The sequence below is a fragment of the Bos indicus genome, chromosome 11 (genome assembly GCF_029378745.1).
Source record: "Bos indicus isolate NIAB-ARS_2022 breed Sahiwal x Tharparkar chromosome 11, NIAB-ARS_B.indTharparkar_mat_pri_1.0, whole genome shotgun sequence".
Classification (NCBI taxonomy): Eukaryota; Metazoa; Chordata; class Mammalia; order Artiodactyla; family Bovidae; genus Bos; species Bos indicus.
Window position 1 is genome coordinate 87,531,391 of NC_091770.1, and position 21,128 is coordinate 87,552,518.

General features: G+C 38.5%; 1 protein-coding gene and 1 long non-coding RNA gene across 2 annotated transcripts in view; both read left to right on the forward strand.

The window, feature by feature from the left end:
* YWHAQ (tyrosine 3-monooxygenase/tryptophan 5-monooxygenase activation protein theta) overlaps nucleotides 1-21,128 on the forward strand; it is a 31,233-nt gene that overhangs the window by 1,019 nt on the left and 9,086 nt on the right. The gene's annotated exons all lie outside the window — the stretch shown is intronic.
* On the forward strand, nucleotides 2-5,596 carry LOC139185832 (uncharacterized). Its single transcript, XR_011569408.1, has 2 exons — nucleotides 2-5,161; nucleotides 5,196-5,596. It is a non-coding gene; the product is annotated as an uncharacterized lncRNA (long non-coding RNA).

Genomic DNA, 21,128 nt, shown 5'->3' on the forward strand with positions numbered 1-21,128 from the left:
TCCCGCGGACCTTCTCCGGGTGCAGGGAGAAGTTGGGGGCATGGGGGGCGGCGGCCTCCCCTCCTTCCCTCCAGCTTTGTGTGAGGCCCTCCCTGGGACTTTCATGGCAACGGAATGGGGGTCGGGGCTTGCCTGATGGTCTGCCGCTGTGTTTGAGGTGGTTAGCTTTGGCCTCTTTGATGTGTCACTTTAGTTCTTGAGATCAAGAAGCTTTTTTTCCTCCCCCACCTCTCCGTCCTCAGTGGTAAGTAGATCTTTTCCTAGATAGTGGGTTGTTGCATTTCAGTTTTTAAGATCAAGAAGCTCCCCGCCCCCAGCAGTGGTAAGTAGATCTTTTCCTAGATAGTGGGTTGGTGCATTTCAGTTCTTGAGATCAAGAAGCTTTTTGGTTTTTTTTTCTTCCTCCCCAGTGGTAAGTAGATCTTTCCTAGATAGTGGGTTGCTCCACACCAAGTAACTTTGAAACGTGCGAGTAGATTGGTACCAGACTGAAACTCGTTCCTCAGCTTATAGAGGCTATCTGGGAACCGTTCTTCACATGTATTTAATCAATTCATAGGCTCAGGCTTCCGTTGAAAGAAAGTGCGGGACCTTTTGGATAGTGACAGTGTGAAGTCGGTTCTCCTCCCAAACCTAGGAATAATGCAAATTTACTTCGAAAATCTGAATAGATTGTTCATTTTTCAAGTAGAGTAGCTGTTGAGCTTTTTCCTCAAAAATGGGGAAGGGGGAAAGTTTCTTAAATGTGGAAAAGGCACAGCTAAATAAAAAGAATGAAGTATCCTGGTTAATTTCAGTACGGGATAACGTTTCCTTGCTGCTACATAGCCACACTTAAACCCTGAGGTGTTGAAATGAATTCCTATCTGGCGTAGAGTAAGCAGGGAAAGCTGTCCAGGTTTTGAACTGTCCGGTCCTAGCTAGGGTGGCTTTTGGGTGGAGCCGGGTGACTGCTATGATTCACGCTTATTACTGAGAAAGAACATTTTAGCTTTGTCATTGTATGGATCTTTTGATTAGTAAGGTAAGATTTTAAAATTTCAGTACCAGCATTGTATCCGGAATGTTTTTAAGGGTCTGCTAATAAAATACGAAATACCTGATGTCGTTACCTGTTTTCAGTGCCACTTTTACAAGAGGGCTACTAATTTTTGATGTGACTGTTACACATGTTTTAGATGGGCTTATGAAAGACACATCTTGTAGATTGGTGATTTTTCAAGAGGGACAAGAGGGGATAATAACCTCTTGCTCTCCCAACCTTTTTTTCCTTGCTCCATCAAATTCATGGGGCAGGATTTTTTTTCTTTCACCTCCTTTTCCAGTACAAATAATAGGTGATCTGAACAAAATTGGGCTGATGAAGATAGCTGGTAAAGGGGGAAAGGAAGCAATGCTGAGAGTGTGTACAAAGTGGAGAAAACCATACTGAGATTTTTTGTTTTATGAAAGTCATAAGTTCATCTCTGTCTTCCACTCCCTGCCTAGTGTAGAAGAGGCATGTAGGATTTTTAAACTGAATTGCTTACATTAAAAAAATTTGCCAACTTAGAAATAAAAGTGATTGGAGACTTCAGTAGCATGTGGTAGCAGTTGTTGGCAACATCCACCGTGTCATCAAGGAAGACTGTAAGAACTCCCTCTGTTAACAAGAAGCATTTCTGTACAGGTGTTACTTTGGGGCGCTCTCACATCATATTTTAGTCTCTTGTTCTGTGCTGTTACTTCTTTGGAGTTTGTTACTTACCCTGCAGCAATTCAGAATGACCACAGAATTTTTCCTGTTCTCTAGCAAATAAACCGGGAATACTTGTTTTATTTTCTGGCTCCTATAAATTTTAGTTTTTATGATGGCTTAAGTAAAGGCGAGTTTGCTTAGTTGATAAGTGACTTCAAAGAGAGACCAAGAAGATCGTTTCAATAGGCCAGATCCCCTGAAATTAGGACAGGTTTTTTGTTTCGGTTTTTTAAACTAAGTGAAAGAGTTCAGATGCCAGGGTATAAATAAAACATTTTTATTAGTAAAATGGCTTAAGAAACCAATTGTGACTTATTGGCCAACTTACCAAAAAATCCTGAGAAAGCCCATCTTCAAGTTGGCTGTGTTTGAGAGGTTAGCATGTACAGGGCACTGTGCTAAGCAGCAGGGGAAGAACAAAGCTGAGAACCGGAGATTTTGCCCTCCAGTAATTTATAAAAAGGAGTGTATGTGAAAGTACTCAAATGTAAATATGTAATTCCCAGCAGACAGTTCTGAACAAAATGCTCTGTCGTTTGAAGGAAGAAGAAACCTCAGGAAAGGCTTTTCAAGGAGTGGCTTTTGGAATGAGCATCGAGGAGGAGGATGGGAATGGGAGTGTCAATATTTCAGGCAGAACAGACAGAAGGAATATACAGGATCAGCCTTATTCATGGAAAAGGGTTTGTGTGAAGAGCAGGGTATGTGTAGAGCTATTGTAGTAGAAAAGCCTGTAAGAGGGTAGGAACTATGTAAGAGAATGTCAGAGGGAATATTCCATATTTGATAGTGGATTTTTGAATGATGTGTAGGTGGCAGCATCTAGTTCATAGTTTGGGTGCTAATTACCAGTTTGTAATCTGAACTGATAGATAAGAAAGGGGTTGGTTAGTGAACAAGTCTGAAGATTGGTAAATTAGTGATTTAATAAGGAATCTATCTAAATAATGGGGAAAGAAAAATGAAATCTAAAATTGCTGAACATGAGTGCTAAGATTAGGTTTTCTTTTTGCCCCCCTCTGGTAAACAGGAAGAAGAATTTGGTGTGGAGGAAGTAGATGACACTGATGTGTTATAGGAGGCTAGTAGTAAAAGAGTAACATAGAAGATAGGCAGGATTTTGGTCATAAGATATTTTCAGTCTTGTCTTTCTCTTTGATAGAGTAAGTTTTGGGTGGAATTATTTGGACTATTAACTCAAAATGAACATGGTGGACAACTCTCAACCTTTTTGATAATCACTGTATTGAGAGAGAATATTGAATTGTGGAGGCAGTAAAAAATGTTGAAATGCAAGTAATCTAAAGAGCAAACGAAATAACGGGACCCAAATGGTCAAGGCCAAGTTCTTTGTAGAATCTAAGAGAAGTTAGAGAGGAAGCTGTCACCAAGTTATCTGTCTTTGTCATTTGTGAAACCAGAGAGTTGGGCTAAAATTTCTGTTTCTTCCAATTCTGGTATTCTCGGACTATTAAAGTTATATGCTCCCAGTCATTCCACCTATGCTCTGACTTCCAACTCTAATGTGAGTAGTTTTTATAGTCCAGGTTGAAGAACATGTCGTTAGTTGTTAAAGAAATGTTAAAAACAACTTTGTATAGCACAGGGAACTATATTCAATATTCTGTGACAAACCATAATGGAAAAGGACATGGAAAAAGAATGTATGTGTATATCTATAAGTCGCTTTGCTGTAAGCAGTAATTAACACATTCAATATATACAGTCCCCCCCAAAAAAAGTGTTGAAAAGCTGACAATTGCAGTGAAATGCCTTTAGGAAGAGGTGATGAAAAAGTCATGGGTGATCCTATTAAATGTTGGAAATGGTAAAGTTTAAGTAAAAAAGATTAATAAGTTGTATGACAGCAAGGCAGTGGTTAACAAATTGAGTAAGGTGTTCACGAGTCATTAAGAACTTGAGTGTGAGGTAAGGGCAAATTGAAGAAACCAAAGGAGTATACAGAGCCCTTCTCGGACTTGGGAACAAACATCATGTACAAAGTCCATGACTTTGTAAGAACTTTGGAGTTCTTACAAACTCTTACTCTATTACTTTGGAGTAAGAACAGGACACTTCAGCAAATGCAGTATACAAGGTAACCTCTGTCTCACAACCCCGTGTTGTCCTTCTGTATTGATGGTCTTTTATTAGACTGATTTCAGTAGATTGCTTCAGTATAATGTTTAAACAATTTCAGGAGTTAAGGTCTGTGTTCTTTTTTTTTTTTTAATTTAATTTTATTTTTAAACTTTACAATATTGTATTAGTTTTGCCAAACATCGAAATGAATCTGCCACAGGCATACCTGGTGTTCCGCATCCTGAACCCCCCTCCCTCCTCCCTCCACATACCCTCCCTCTGGGCCGTCCCAGTGCACCAGCCCCAAGCATCCAGCATCGCGCATTGAACCTGGACTGGCGACTCGTTTCATACATGATATTATACATGTTTCAATGCCATTCTCCCAAATCTCCCCACCCTCTCCCTCTCCCACAGAGTCCATAAGACTGATCTTAAAATATATAGAAACTGAAAGTTGTTTCTGTTGGTGTGTAAATCCTATTACCTTAATTCCATAATACATTTGAATTCAGTTGTGTTCTAAATGAGTGTCTTATAGAAAATGTGTCTAGTACTAGTTATTATTTTGAAGTAAGAAACCAGTATGTTCTTGATAGTTAGTCTCAACGTAAGCTTACTGACATGACTGAAAAATCATGGGCTCTAGAGTCAAGACCGACTATTTTAGGATCACTGCTCTGTAACCTTATAATTTTGCGATTCTAGGCAAGTTTCTTTCAGCCTGTTTCTTTATCTGTGAATTGGTGAAGATGATGCTTGTCTTTATAGGCTTGTAGTTAAGATAGTAGGTAATAGCTGACATTTACTGGGCTTTTACTATATGCCAAGTACTGCTTTAAGAACTTGATATACACACTGTGTTAAGAAAACAGGGACGTGAGGAAGTTAAGTAACTTGGTTGATGTCACAAAACTGAGTTTGGAAGAGCAAGGAATCCAGGTGGTGTGACTCCAGATGAAATTGTGTGAAACACATTTAGCTCTAAATAACATAGTAACTGACTAAAAGATCAGTGTTTTGAGGAATTTGTACAGTTTGATAAATGTAAGTTAGAGGAGGGAGGGAGGGTAGATCTGTCGTGAACAAAACTCACCTGATCTTTAATTTTGATGCCCTCCTCAATAAAATGCAATAACATTTTAAAACTTTTGCATTTTTTTTGCTGTTAAAATGTAAACTCCTTGAAGCTAAAGAGTTCTTTCTGAAGAGTGAAATGGAGTGAAATATTGTATATATGGATATATAAGGCTTGATCAGTGGTTCTCAGTCAGGTGAATTTACCCACCAGGGGACATTTGGCAAGTTGTGGAGATAGTGTTTTTGGTTGTCAAGACTAGGGTGGGAGGGAGGTTTTTTGGTTGTCAAGACTGAGGTGGGAGTGAGGAGGTGCTACTAACATACTGTAAATAGAAGCCTAAATGCTGCTGATCATCACTTAACGCATAGGAGAATCAGTCCCCTGCCACAGAGAATTACCCAACCCGAATGATAGCATGCCAAGGTTGAGGAACTCTGGGTTAGGTCATAAATAAAACAAGCAGTGTTAAGTTGTATTGAATTGTATGACACCTGTCCTTTAGGTTCTTACTAATATATTGGCATCTTGTCAGAATCCTTTGTCTAAGATCTCAGTTATTTTTTATTTCTTTGTCACTCTGTATGCTGTTTAACTCTACAATTCACCTTTCTGGCAGTTACTCAGGGGACCCTGTATTTTCGAATTTCCACCTTAGGATTACCTCTAAGGCCTTGAGCTTTTTTTTTTTTTTTTTTTTTAAAGAAAAAAAAAAAAAAAAAACCAACAACAACAAAAAAAACCCCAAAAAACCAACCTTGGCACAGAGAAAAAGGATCCAACTGAAATTATAGTGAAACCTATTTAGAAAGTGGAAGTTAGAACTGATGAGTGGCAAGTATTTCCCTCCCTTTCATAACTGCCATTAATAGTTTGGCATACGTGTTTCTAGATGTAAACCCTGTAGTGTGTTTATTTGGATGTTATATAATTATACTAATGCCCTATTGAACATTTAGATTGTAAACAATTTTTCTCTGTTACAAACAACACTGAGAAGAACATCCTTGTTGCATGCTTTATGCAAGAGTTTACTTAGTTAAGTTTTTGGAAATGAAATTTCCAGCTTTTTCCCAGATAGCCCTCGGAAAAAATTATGTGTGTTTATACTGTCATCAGCTGTTGTTGAGAATCGCCATTTCCCATTACCCTCTCCAGCACAGATAGTTGTTTGAGGTTAACAAAAATCTAGTTACTGAAAGGGTTGAAATTTTACCTCCTTGTTCACCTCCTAAGAATGTAATGAGGACTACCTTTGTTCTCACAAAGGGCTAGTTATCAGACTTTTTTTGAATTCTCATACACGGTGTCACTTGCTATGATAAACTTAGACCAGCATATTAAAAAGCAGAGACATCAGTTTGCCGACAAATGTCCATCTAGTCAAAGCTATGATTTTCCCAGTATTTTGTATGACTGTGAGAGTTGGACCATAAAGAATGTTGAGGGCCAAAGAATTCATGCTTTTGAATTGTGATGCTGGAGAAGACTCTTAAGAGTCCCTTGGACAACAAAGGAGATCAAACCCACTAATTGTAAAGAAATCAACCCTGAATATTCATTGTAAGGACTGATGCTGAAGCTCCTGTACTTTGGCCACTTAATGCAAAGAGTTGACTCTTTGGAAAAGACACTGATGCTGAGACAGATTGAGGACAGGAGGAGAAGGGAGGTGACAGAGGATGAGATGGTTGGATGGGATCACTGACTCAATGGACATGAGTTTGATCTAACTTAGGAAGATAGTGAAGGACAGGGAAGCCAGTTCATGGGGTCACAAAGAGTGGAACATTACTTAGCGACTGAACAACACCAGTTTCACTTATAAAATGATAACCATGTCATGAGATTAGGTAATTCAGAGTGCTTGACAATTGGGAAATCTGCTTGATCATATTGATGTTTATTTCTTTATGATATTTATCAATACCAGATTTTGTGTTTAGCACTAGTTCTTTCAGAGTAACAGCAGGTTTCTTTGTACCATTGACTTTCTAGGTATCAAGGAGGGATGGTAGAGAAACATCATTTGAAAGATGTGAAAAGAAGAAAAATTATAGTTCATTTCTACTTTAATAATTAAACACTTAATCCATGGGTAAATCAAATGAAGGTTTCTTGATTATTTCATAATAAATAATTGGACCAGATTATAAATGTTGTTTACATGTTGAAGTATTTAAAGACACAATGATGGTATCTACAACTTCAAAATAGTATGAAGGGGTTAAGGTGAAACAGGTGTGTGTGTGAATTAATATAATAGTAGCTGGCTTTAATGAGAACTCATCATGCTGTTCTCTCTTCTTGTATATGTTTGAGATTTTCCATGATTTAAAGGTTTTTTTTCCCCTAGAAATTTTCCACTCTTAAGTTTTTACATTAGAGAAAAAGCCCTGTACAAGAATGACCATAGTAGCTTTGTTTTAAAACCAGGAAACTGAAAACAGTCCATTATTAGGAAAATGAATTAACTGTGGTATATTCATAGAGTACTACTCAGCAGTAAAAAGGAATGGACTATTGATACATACTGTAATATAGATGAATTTCAAAAACATGCTAAGTGAAGAAGTACATAATGTCATTCTAGTTACATGAAATTCTAGAACAAGCACAAGTAGTCTCTAGGTGAAAAATCAGAAGAGTGGGGACCTCAGGGGATGGAGGAACTTTCTTTGGTGATTGTAACGGTCTTTGTGCTGATACAGATTTGAATGACACATGTATATGTGTTTGTGGAAACTTGGCAAGAATGTGCTTAATGTTTGTACATTTTGTTGTATATAAATTTTTACTTCAAAAGAAAATAAACATTGGCTAGTGACAGTCACGTACTGATACCTTCAGTTTACACAAAAACAAGTAGAATTGTATAGATATATGATAAAGCAATTTGGTCAAAGGTTAATTGGTAAGATATGGGTAATGGGTAAGTAGGTGCTCACTGTTGCCATGTTAGCAGTATAATTCTACATTGCTGTGGTTGAATGCCTTTACTGCCAAAAAAGAAAAAAAAACCCAAAACAGTGAAGCCCATGTCTTGTTGACCTCAAGATAGGAGAACTTATGGAAAGGTATTGCTGTCCACTTAGAAGACTGGACTGATAGACTCTGCACCATTGCTTTTGCTTTTATTTAAGTGCTAAGTAGATTAATGGAGGTAAAGAATGCAATGGAAGACTTACATAATTGACTATACTCTGGCGTGGTGGTTCTCAAACTTCTTGGTCTTAAGACCCCTTTGCACAAACTTTAAAATATTGTGGAACAGCAACAACAAAAAATTGTGGAATCTAAAACTTTTTGTTTGTATAGATTATACCTGTAGATATTTACATTATTAAAATTTTAAACTGAAGATTTTGTAACCCATTTTAGAATAATAAACACATTAGAAATTAACATTACTTGTATTTTTTTTTTTTAATTGTGGTAAAATATACCTGATGTCACTTCCCTTGTGCCTCAGACAGTAAAGAGTGTGCTTGCAATGCGGGAGACCTGGGTTCAATCCCTGGATCAGGAAGATCCCCTGGGGAAGGAAATGGCAACCCACTCCAGTACTCTTGCCTGGAAAATCTATGGGCAGAGGAGCCTGGCAGGTTACAGTCCATGGGGTCTCAAAGAGTTGGACACAACTGAGCAACTTCACTTATACTTCACTTAAACCAGATGTCAGATTTACCATTTTAAGCATGCCATCTGTGGCATTAAGTACATTCGCTTTGTTGCACAGTCATCACCAGCATTTCAGATCTTTTTCATCTTCTCCAGATGAAACTCAACCCATTAAACACTTAACTCCGTATTCTCCCATCCCAGGAACCACCGTTTTACTTTGTCTGAATTTGACAACTCTAGATATGTCATATAAGTGTAATAATAACACCTTTTAAAAAGAAAATTGAGAATGGTGGCATTGTTTTATTTGTTATATCACACCTTTTGTAGCTTGTGGAAAACTCCTCTCGTGAGAGCATGACAGTGAAAAAGCAAATAGTATCTTAATATGTATTATGAAAGCGGTTTGTGCTTGTGCCCCACCCCACTCAAAAAAAATGGGGGGAGGGATCGGAGTTCTCAGAAAAAAACAGAGACATTACTTCGATGCTTACGGTCCATCTGGTTGAAGCTGTGGTTTTGCCAGTAGTGATGTATGGATGTTGGATCATGAAGACTGAACGCTGAAGAATTGATGCGTTTGAGCTGTGGTGTTGGAGAAGACTCTTGAGAGTCCCTTGGATGGCAAGGAGATCAAACCAGTCAATCCTAAAAGAAATCAACCCTGAATATTCATTAGAAGGACTGATGCTGAAGCTGAAGCTCCAATACTTTGGCCAGTTGATGTGAAGAACTGACTCATTGGAAAAGATGCTAATGCTGGGAAAGATTGAAGGCAGGAGGAGAAGGGGACAACAGAGGATGAGATGGTTGGATGGCATCACTGACTGGATGGACATGAGTTTGAGCAAGCTCCCCGAGTTGGTGAGGGACAGGGAAGCCTGGCGTGCTGCAGTCCGTGGGGTCGCAAAGAATCGGACATGACTGAGTGACTGAACAACAACAGGGGAGTGCTCAGAACACACTTTGAAAATTGCTGTACTTGGATCATTTTGTGTGATTGAGCAGGTTTCTAAGTAGTTGTGATTATGTGGTGATAATGAAATTTGTAACACCTTCCCCTCCTTTCTAATTGCCCAGTCCCTCTACCCCCCAGAGTATTCTAGGAGTATAGATTTGGAGACAGAAAAATCACAGACTTGATAATAAAGAAAAATTTATTTTAGGTATTGGGAAAGAAAGAATCCCTGGTTAATTCCTGAAAAACTTACTTAAGAACTCATATTTGGAATGGCTTCTGCTTCCTTATGTTAGAATGGTTAAGGAAGGTTAATCTGATTTCACTCCCCGGTACCCAGCCTAGAAGCTGAGTTGGCATGAATGAAATTTGTAGATAATGGCTTTTGGAGCTGGTTGCATTTAGGTTTGAAAGTTACCAGCTCTTGGAGATAGGAAGTCAGGTTAGCTGTTAGCCAGCGTTGAAGCATTTTAATGAAACTTTTGCACAGATCCTTGACATTTACATTCTTATTCTTATCCATTCTTTTCTTATTCTTACCCATTTACATTCTTTCCATCCATAGGAACAGCACTTTCCATGATTTCTTTAGTCTGCTGCACGTTTTGCTCCAGATGGATTTGCCATAGTCTGGTGCTAAATATATGTTGTAAAGTATCCTCAGTTAGACATTAAAGCTTTGAACATCCTCCTGTATGTTTGCTGTGTTGGAGAAGACTCTTGAGAGTCCCTTGGACTGCAAGGAGATCCAACCAGTCCATTCTAAAGGAGATCAGCCCTGGGATTTCTTTGGAAGGAATGATGCTCAAGCTGAAACTCCAGTACTTTGGCCGCCTCATGCGAAGAGTTGACTCATTGGAAAAGACTCTGATGCTGGGAGGGATTGGGAGCAGGAGGAGAAGGGGACGACAGAGGATGAGATGGCTGGATGGCATCACTGACTCTATGGACGTGAGTCTGAGTGACCTCTGGGAGTTGGTGATGGACAGGGAGGCCTGGCGTGCTGCGATTCATGGGGTCGCAAAGAGTCAGACGCGACTGAACTGAACTGAACTGAAATTCCTGTTGACCCTGTTCTTCTCTTTATGCCCTGAAATAGATTTTGTAGACTAAAGGCTAGACCAGAGGGTTGTATATAGTACAGCTGCAGAGATGAATGCGTTTGGTGCGATTTAGCCATAGATGGGAAAGTTAATCTGCAAATAATTGTGTAATTTCTATAATGTAGAAATGTGTAGATTCACAAAAGACAAAGCTCATGTGAAAGTACACTGGTATCTTCGCCGTTATCCATTTTTGGTAGTTTTCCTAGGATATAGCAAAACTTGACCCATCTACTAAGCTAGGAAGGCACTTTTGACCTATTTTTAATTGCTTGAATGTATTTTCTTTTAGGATGTCTGTCCAGTTGGATTACTTAGGACCAAACTAAGATTTGACTTCCTGTTCTGTTCGTTTTGTTTTCTTTTCTTTTCCTTTTAAGGAACACTCTTGTTTTCTCACTATCATTTGTCTTGTTTTACTTTGCACATTGCAGGGGCTAAAATAGTTTTTGGATGCTAACATAGTTTCTTAGTCTCTAAGGGGAAGGAAGTATGGACATTGATTTTCGCCTTGGTTCTTCTGGTAGCACTGATCTGTAAATGTTGGCAAATTGTGGCTGTGTATGTGTAATTGTTTTTGATGCAGATTGGCAGATTTGGAAAGCAGTATTAGTATTGCCAGTGTATGTATTAAACTGTCCTTCCAGACCTTTGTATTTTGGCCAGAAAGTTGGGAACTTTGAGGTAAAAGGATAACATTCCTATCTTGCTGTTGTGGCCACTCAGTATCCAGCTGCTAAAACATGGAGAAACAGCAGGTCAGAGACAAAGGACTGGACACTACACTTGTTTCTAAGCGTATCTGGAATTGGCTCGGCTGCTTTGGGTGAAGTAAGGGGACAAAGATCGTGATTTTCTTTAACGTTGTAGTTTACACAAGCCTCATTATTTGTCTGAGGCTAAAACTCTTTCTGTTATGTGTCTTCACCACTGCATTGTAACAGCTCTGTAGCTGAGTTGGAAGATAAGACAAACTTCTTCTACAGGAGAGTATTTTTATTTTTTAAGTGCTCATTGTTTAGGAGAGGAGAGAGGGGTATTGTCCTCACAAAAGGGCCCCTAAAAGCGCCACTGTGCTCCAGTAGATGTTGGCAACGGTACTGCTGTCCCTGGTGCTCGTTTCGCCTGCGTCATGGGATGCGCAACAGCTTGTGGGCCAGGAGAAAGACTTCAGAAATAACTGGGGACAGGGACATAGTAAAGTTTTTTCTCTTTTTCTGAGAACCGTGAATTCTTTTTTTGTTTCTTCCCCTATTTGTCTTCTGGGTTTTATCTCCTTGTTTCCTTTTGCCCACAAAAATAATTAACCACACAATTGCTTGGACCACTCTGGCTTCTTTTGCTTTCACTGTGACTACAGTAGCACATATCCCTTTGGATCTGAGGAATCTATATTAATTTCTCTGACCACGATGACAGGTCATCATGTCACATTAATTCATATTAATTTTAGATTATTAATTTGACATATATTTCAACCAGCATTGAATTTTAGATCTTTTATTACTTTTAGAATCATATCTCAAAAGTCTGAACACTTTTTATACAAGGTGGTTTTTAGTCTACGCCCTTTCTCCCAGAATGGCATGTTCACATTCATGAATGTTCCAGAGCTGTTTACATTTTAGTAAATAGAAATTGGGAGATATGAAGACTTGATAACACATCTTTACAGATTTCCCTCCCTCAGGTCAGGATAAGGAAGAATTGTTTGTTGGTCTGTCTGTCAGGGTGCCAGATGAGCAACAGAGCAATGTACACTTACAGCCCAGCGTTTGTCCCCTTGGACTCATGGGCTCCAGATGTTCATTGGCACACAGATAGGGGAGCTGCCAGAGCTACAGGTGAGGCAGTCATTGTCTAGCAGTGTTTACTGTTTGAAGACAAATTTATTGGAGAAGCCAAATTAGCATTAGAAGATTGTTTGATGAGCACAGAAACCAACAAGAAGCAGCAGGCCGGATTATCTTAATGACTAAACTCTCAACTCTGCTGTGTCCAGCCTTGCTACTTGAAGACTCTTCAGAGACCCAAGACCATCTTCTCTGCATAGTGCTGGAGATATTATACTTACAGCGTTTGTCTTTTCATGTGCCCATACCTACTGTTTTGTTTCTTAGCGTGCTGCTGTATTTCAGAGCTACCTCGTAATTCTCTGCTCCTCCTGCTAGTGCAGCCATGAAATTAAAAGACGCTTACTCCTTGGAAGGAAAGTTATGACCAACCTAGATAGCATATTCAAAAGCAGAGACATTACTTTGCCAATGAAGGTCCGTTTAGTCAAGGCTATGGTTTTCCCAATGGTCATGTATGGATGTGAGAGTTGGACTGTGAAGAAAGCTGAACGCCGAAGAATTGATGCTTTTGAACTGTGGTGTTCGAGAAGACTCTTGAGAGTCCCTTGGACTGCAAGGAGATTCAACCAGTCCGTTCTGAAGGAGATCAGCCCTGGGATTTCTTTGGAAGGAATGATGCTCAAGCTGAAACTCCACTACTTTGGCCACCTCATGCGAAGAGTTGACTCATTGGAAAAGACTCTGATGCTGGGAGGGATTGGGAGCAGGAGGAGAAGGGGACAACAGAGGATGAGATGGCTGGGTGGCATCACTGACTCAATGGACGTGAGTCTGAGTGAACTCCGGGAGTTGGTGATGGACAGGGAGGCCTGGCGTGCTGCGATTCATGGGGTCGCAAAGAGTCAGACACGACTGAGCGACCGAACTGAACTGAAGTGAACCTGAACCTGCTAGTGCAGGAGCGGTGATAATGGATATGTCTTGGATGTCAGTCACCCGAGACAGTGCTTCCCAGCTTCTTTGTGTTGTGGCATACAGGAAGAGCCATACTGTATGGCACACTGGGGAAATTGGATCTCTCCCCCAGCTTCACCCACTGCTGTGATGGCCGAGGACATCAGCCCTTACTTATCACTTACGTTAGTCAAAGGCTCTAGGTTTGGAGTATAATCTTGGAGGACCATGTGCGCTAGGCTTTAAGTTTATTCTTTAACAGGCCATTAGGATTTTTTGAACAGTCGATTAACATACCCAGAATGGAATTTATGCTTATTAATCTTACAGCAGGGTATAAAATGGGTTAGAGAAAGAAGAAAACCTAAAACCTGGTAGATCAGTTAGATTATTGGATTAGTTGAAGTGAAATGATATGGTTAATTCTGGGTAGTAGAAATAGGAATGAGACTGAGAGGACAGGTGAAAATATTGGCTGAACAGTTGGTGGTAGGGTGGGAAATGGAGAGTGAAAAATCAGAGGTTGTGATGAGCTGTGGGTAGGAGTGATGGTGCGATGACTAGTAGAAATAAGCAATGGAAATATAAAAACAGGTTTAGAAATTTATTTCTGTTTAGGGCATATTGAGGTCTAGTGGCTATTCATATTTCAAAAGGTGTTAGAATACTCATCCATGTGACACTGCAGAGAAGTAAGATTGTGGATGGAGTGGTGGGAAGGGGGTGTGTTACCTCTGGGAGTTTATTGTATGACCTTCAGCCTTGTTGACTCAAACACATCAGGGTGGAGCTATTTTTCATAGATAGATCCAGTGATAATCAGGCTCATGTAACTGGTGTATGAAACAGATAGTATTCATTTATTCATTTACAGTGAGGAATAACTAGCACAAAGATTGAAGTACGTGTGGTGTGACCAGTAAGTACTCATTCAGGAGGCAGGCTCACATAGGAATCAAGTCATAATGAGGGAGTTGCTTAGGAAATGTGGCATTATGACATGAGAAATTGCATGGCTGCTCACATGTTTAATGGCTGTCATCTCCTGGGTAGGGCATGGATTAGTCAGTGAATTGATTGGGATTCTCACTCACCTAAGAGTATAAATTAATTGTTATCCCTTAGTATCATGGGGATTGATTTCCAGGAGCCTCCATGAAACCAAAATCTGCAAATACAAGTCTGTCACATAAAACGATGTAGTATAATAAGTACAGTTGGTCCTCCAGGTAAGCAACTTCCTGATTATGACTGTATATTGTATCCTTTTCCTTCAGTGTCTGTATCCTTCTTCTGTTTCCATGCCTTTGAGCACTGTTCAGTCTGATTGACTCATCCTTATTTTTAAAGTATATTTACATACTGTCATATTACACTTGTCTTACATTTTTGTTAACTTACTATACAAATGTGTGTGTGTGTGTGTGTGTGACTCTAGATCAAATAAAGTCTTCTTTAGTGGTTTATAGTTAAGAGAGGGGAGATGTGTGTTCCAAAAGTATACTGTGCTTCTTCAAGAAAGTTTCTAAAGTCTTGGAAAATACTACATCCATAGGCTTGAGTGACTAAATATGGGGTGCTAGGGGAGTGATATGAGGGCTTCCCTGATAGCTCAGTTGGTAAAGAATCCACCTGCAATGCAGGAGACCCTGGTTTGATTCCTGGGCTGGGAAGATCCGCTGGAGAAGGGATTGACTACCCACTCCAGTATTCTTGGGCTTCCCTTGTGGCTCAGCTGGTAAAGAATCCGCCTGTAATGCAGGAGACCTTGGTTCGATTCCTGGGTTGGGAAGATTCTGCTGGAGAAGGGATTGACTACACACTCCAGTATTCTTGGGCTTCCCTGTGGCTCAGCTGGTAAAGAATCTGCCTGCGATATGGGAGACCTGGGTTCGATCCCTGGGTTGGGAAGATTCCGCTGGAGAAGGGAAAGGCCACCCACTCCAGTATTCTGGCCTGGAGAATTCCATGAACTGTGTAGTCTGACACTAAGAGTCTGACATGACTGAGCGACTTTTCACTGATCACTGATCGAGGAGTGAGGCCAAGGAAGCACTAGGATAACACTCAGGTTTCTAACTAGGGCAAGGGAGTGCTTTTCTGAAAACAAAATTTAGTACGGGAGGAGAATTAATAGGAGATGTGTTTGGAAGGCAAATTTAATATGTTTTAGGATGAGTGAAGTCCCAATGGCCCATCCCAATGTCCATAAATACAGATAGGAGCACTGTGCCCGGTGCTTAAAGAGACTTGTGTGGTGGTGCGCGGTGATGGAGATTTGTGTACCAAGCAGTGTTCTAAGTAATTTATGTTGAGTCATTCAGTCTTCACAACAGGCTGCAAAGTAGGGATTGTCATTAATTGCAGTAAAATGAGGTAGGAGCTACAGAAGTAAATTACCTAGCTAGATAAAAGGCAGATTTTGTGAGCATTAGCATATAAATATTGGCTAAATTCCTGCCAATAAATATCTAAAATGAGTCCACATCTTGTCAGTTACCTTAAAATAGATAGTGAGCTGTTGAAATGTTTCAGATCCATGATTATCCTAGTGAAATATTTCCTTCTAGTAGCCAATTGAACTATGATAATACAAAGTGTAGTCTTAAAGCCAGACACTTGTTGGATTAAACAAGGGGGAACATATTAACTATCCTTAAAAATTTAGATAATCCTCTAAAAGAGGATTGGAAAGCATATGTTCTTAACAGCCAACTCAATCCTCTGCACATACTTAATATGAAAGAACTTTTGGCCTTATAAATAATCTGAAATACTATCCTCTGCAAACATGAGGTGTCACATATGTATTGTTATTCAGCATCTTGTAATGAGTCTATATTGCAATTTTGGAAGAGTTGTTTTCATAGATTATGACCAGGAATTTTCCAGTTACTCTAAAATACATATTTTAGTTACTGTATTACTCTACTTGGTGACTTCTCTTGTTCCATTACTTTCTTCCTAACTAAAGGGGTTCTTCAGTAAAGGTCTAAGCAGGAACTTCTATCTTTGTCTGGAAACGTCTTCATTTTGCACTTGCTTTTATATGGTACTTTATTTGGTTATGAAATTTTAGCTGACAGTTTTTTTCTCCTCACTTTTAAGATACTTGATTGTTTTCTCATAAAAAATCAACTTGTCAGCCATACTGTTGTTTCTTTCCTTATAGGTAATGTGTCATTTCTTCGGTTGCTTTTAAGAATTTTCTTGTCTTCGACATTCCTCAGTGTTCCCATGCTGGTCTACATATGAATTCGTTTTTTTTTTTTTGGATTTAGTGTGCTTTTCCACTTTGAGGATTATTTATACTAGTAACTGGAAGAATCTCAGCCGTTATCTCTACGTAACATTTCTTCCTCATTCTAATTTCTCCTGGAATTTCTGTTGCATATTATCTTGCATCTTTTTGACTTATCCACATTTTTTCATCTTGCTGGTTCTTTGTTCTGCATTCTGAGGAGTTTCTTCAAACATGCCTTCTCTTTTACTGCTTTTTTAAAAAATAATTTATTTTGGTTGCACTGGGTCTTTATTGCTGCTTGGGCTTTTCTCTTGTTTCGGTTAGCGGGGGCTTCTCTTTGTTGCAGTACACGGGCTTCTCATTGCAGGGGCTTCTCTTGTTGAGGAACACAGGCTCTAGGCGAAGGTTCAGTAGTTATGGCACATGGGCTTACTTACCCTGATGCATGTGGAATCTTCCAAAACCAGGGATCAGATCCCCCGTCCTCTGCATTGGCAGGTGGATTCTTATCCACTGGACCACTAGAGAAGTCCTTTTTTTTAATTTAAAAAATTCTCTCCCCCATCTCCAAGATGCTTTTCTTTTTTTAAATTGAAGTACAGTTGTTTTAAAATGTTGTGTGTGTTTCACCTGTACAGCAAAATGATTCAGCTTTACATATGCATATATCCCTTCTGTTTTGGATTTCCTTCCCACTTAGGTCACCACAGAGCACTGAGTAGAGTTCTCAGTTCTGTACAGTAGGTTCTCATTAGTTATCTATTTTATATATAGTAGTGTATATATGGGGCTTCCCTGGTGGCTCAGCAGTAAAGAATCTGCCTGTAGTGCAGTAGACTTGGGTTCGATCCCTGGGTCAGGAACGTCCCCTGGAGGAGGCATAACAACCCGCTCTGGTTTTGTTGTCTAGAGAGGAGCCTGGTGGGCTATAGTCCCTAGGGTCGCACAGAGTCAGACACGACTGAAGTGACTAACTGTAGCAGCGGCTGTGTATATATGTTAATCCCAGTCCCCCAATTCATCCTACCTTCTCTTCCTGGTATTCATATGTCTGGGTCTCTATTTCTGCTTTGCAAATAAGTTGATCTGTATGATTTTTCTAGATTTCATATATAAGCGGTATTTGTTTTTCTCTTTCTGACTGACTTCACTCTGTATGACAGTCTCTAGATCCATCTACATCTCTGCAAGACGTAGGCACAAATTTCATTCCTTTTTATGCCTGAGTAATAGTCCGTTGTACATATGTACCACTTCTTTATCCTTTCTTCTGTTGATGGACATTTAGATTGCTTCCATGTCTTGGTTATTGTAAATAGTGCTGCAGTGAACATTGGGCTGCATGTATCTTTTTGAATTACGGTTTTGAATTATTGTATCCTATCTTTGGACTTCTGTTATTTTTTTCCTCTCCAATATTTTCGGCTGTTTTAATCAAGAAAAATTTCGAACTTAACAAAAATAAAGAGAATGTTGTAATAACTCCCTGTGTACCATTACCCTGCCCTGGCAATTATGAATTTTGTTTATATCCCCACAGACACACATCCATTATTTTGAAGCCAGTCCTGGGCATCATCTGTTTAATCTGTAAATACTAAAATATATATCCTTAAAGGATTCTTCAAGAGTCTTTATAAACATTTTTCTTAATTTATGTTTTAATGCACACTGTTTCATTTAAGTTTTTGGGTACTAACCATCTGTTTGTTGATCTCTCATCATGGTGTATCTGTTCCTTGATTAGTTTTGTTATTTTAAAAATTTTGGATGTGGTATTTCCTATGGAACTTGTGTGGGTACCTTGGATTATGGAAGTGGTTTTGATGATTTGTTTCTGCTGGGCACAATAAGCCACAGCCCACTTTTACGCACACTTTCAGCTTATAGAGTCAAACATCATATATGAGATAAAAATTTGAATAGCACCTGCACAGATTGTGTTTGGTTTTTAGTTTTTCGTGGGAAACTATGCCCATAACCCCTAGAAGTCCAGGAAATTGCTTTCTTGCTACTTCTCAGCAATGACAAAGTTTTGCTTTTTGCTCTAACTTTGTTTCATCTTCCTATCTAGCTCTTGAGTATCTCCCTTCCTTCCTTTGGAACTTTGCTATAATTTTTTCTACTATTTTATCTATTTCTGTTTAGCATTTTGATTATTTTTAGAAGGGAAAGTGCTTGGTCTCACTGTATTGCCCAACTAGAAAGTTACGTTTCTACCTGTCTATTTAAGGTGATGTTATAAATTTATTAAATACTTCATATAGGAGTGAGTGAGAGGGGTGTGTGTGTATCTTTTAATCTGATATGCTAGTGTTCAGGTCACATTTAATATGTGTTCTCATTTCATCTGGTCAGGTGGGCAGAACCTAAACACACATTCAGACTTGTATTTCAGTTAAGTCTTCTGCTTGTATATTTTGTTTGTGTTAGAATCAAATAGTCGTTAATTTATGGGTCAGAAACGTTGGTAATATTACATCTGATTTAATATAATTTATTGCTAGATAGAATCTTGGAATACATGAAGTTATATGAGATACATCTGAAAAATGGACATATATCTCTACATAACAGTATAACATAACATATATCCGTACATAACAGTAAGGGAAAAAACTCTTTGGGAAAATGGCAAAGGATTTAAACATACTGTTTAAGAAAACTGTAAATAAAATTATAGTAAGATTTTTTCCTTATTAGATTGGAAAAGATAAAAAATGTTTGATAATACCCTGGGTTCAGAAGGATGCTGAGAAATTGGAACACTCACACATTGCTAGTGGGGATGTAAATTAAAATTGCCTGAGGAAGGACGCTTCAGCATCTTTCTTCCAAGGATCAAGTGTACATTTGGTACATTGTTGGAAATACCACCAGATGGGAAGCAACTTAAATGTTCATCAGAGTAGACTAAATTATAGTAGGCATACACAGTGCTCTTCAATGTTATTATGTATTACAGAGTGAGACAGTTATAACATGTGAATAGGGAATGATCTCAGAGGAATTATTATATGGAAAAGGCAAGGTGTACATAGTAGACTAACATGAGAATGGGAATGTATGTGGATTTAAAATGTATAAAATATCTGGAAGAACGTAGAAGAAAATGATGGTGATGGTTGCCTTGGGAGGGGAAGAACTGGCTGTCTCAGGATCCAGGGAAGGGAGAGAGAGTTTATTTTTCACTTTTGAGTTTTAGGTGATGACATGTATTACATATTATTTTAATGGAAACCAGAGTCTGTCTTTGTGTGAAGATCCAAGTAAAGGAAGAAGAATCCTGTGAGGTTGAATTGGAATTGTGGATATATTAGTATGAGATCATGATTTCTCACACACACACACACACACACACACACACACACACACATTTGCTGAAGGAGTTAAACAGAGAAAAGAATGGGAGGGACTTAAAAAAAAAATTTAGAATGCTGATTAATTAATGATTGTACATTATTACTTTGATAAAAATAGAGAATTAGAAAAATTATTCAAGAAAAGTCCTGTGCCATTTTAAGCCCTGTACTTGTACTATGTGTGACTTTTTTTTGCTTTGCATCCATTTCATTACCATGTGGCTATGTCATGGTTAATGTTCATTTAACAAATAATGAGTCTTACTGTGTGGTAGGCAATGTGCTAAATGTTTAACATACCGTATTTACAGAATTTTGTGAATGAAAAATATTAAGGAAACATTTTTATCTGGAAGTTGCTCTACTTAACAGGTTGCTCCTTTGATTTAGTACCTTAGAATTAGCGTAGATTATTAAAACTAGAAAATATTTCTATTATTTTGTAGAAGAAATTAAGGAACTTGTTATAGATGGAAAACCAGATTTTTGGTTCAGCATTCGTTCCACTGAGGTTCAGTTGTAATTTATGATGAATATTGTGAGATTTGATTCCTTTTTAAAATGTACTTTTGGTATCTTGGGCAATTTTTTCTACTTTTTGTTTTAAGATTTTACCATCTTCAAGTGACTTTCTACCTGTTTGTACAGTTGTGCCTTTTCCTGTGACATGGGCTCTGCCTTGGAAATGTCCTCTTCCTCCATGGTTTCTGCCTGTTTATAAAATCCAATAGAATTTCCTGGATGAAATATGACTTCCTTCTTGAGTATTGAATTTTACTTTGATTTTGGTCTCTTGGAATTAAACCTAACAGTTTTTTCTAGAGACTTAATTCTTCCTACTTGTCAGTGGTTCTTTATACTGTATATAATTCTTGAAGTTGGGATTTATTAAAAAAAATAGCTTTAGATAAATAGCTTAGATAAATGTTCCATTTGTTGAACAGTTATGTTACTCTATATTCTTTTGTTTGCTAATTTACTAATTGAATAATTTAAGACCAAAGCCTTATCTCTGATAGATATGCTCCATTGTTTATAGGGTGGTGCTTAGAATGCTAGCTTTATTTTCCGATTCTGGTCCCATCTAATTTATTATATGACTTTGTATAAGTTTCTTGATTCCTTGGTGATTTTATTCATTTTTAAAATTTATCATAATGGTTCTCTCTATATAAATAACATATACATG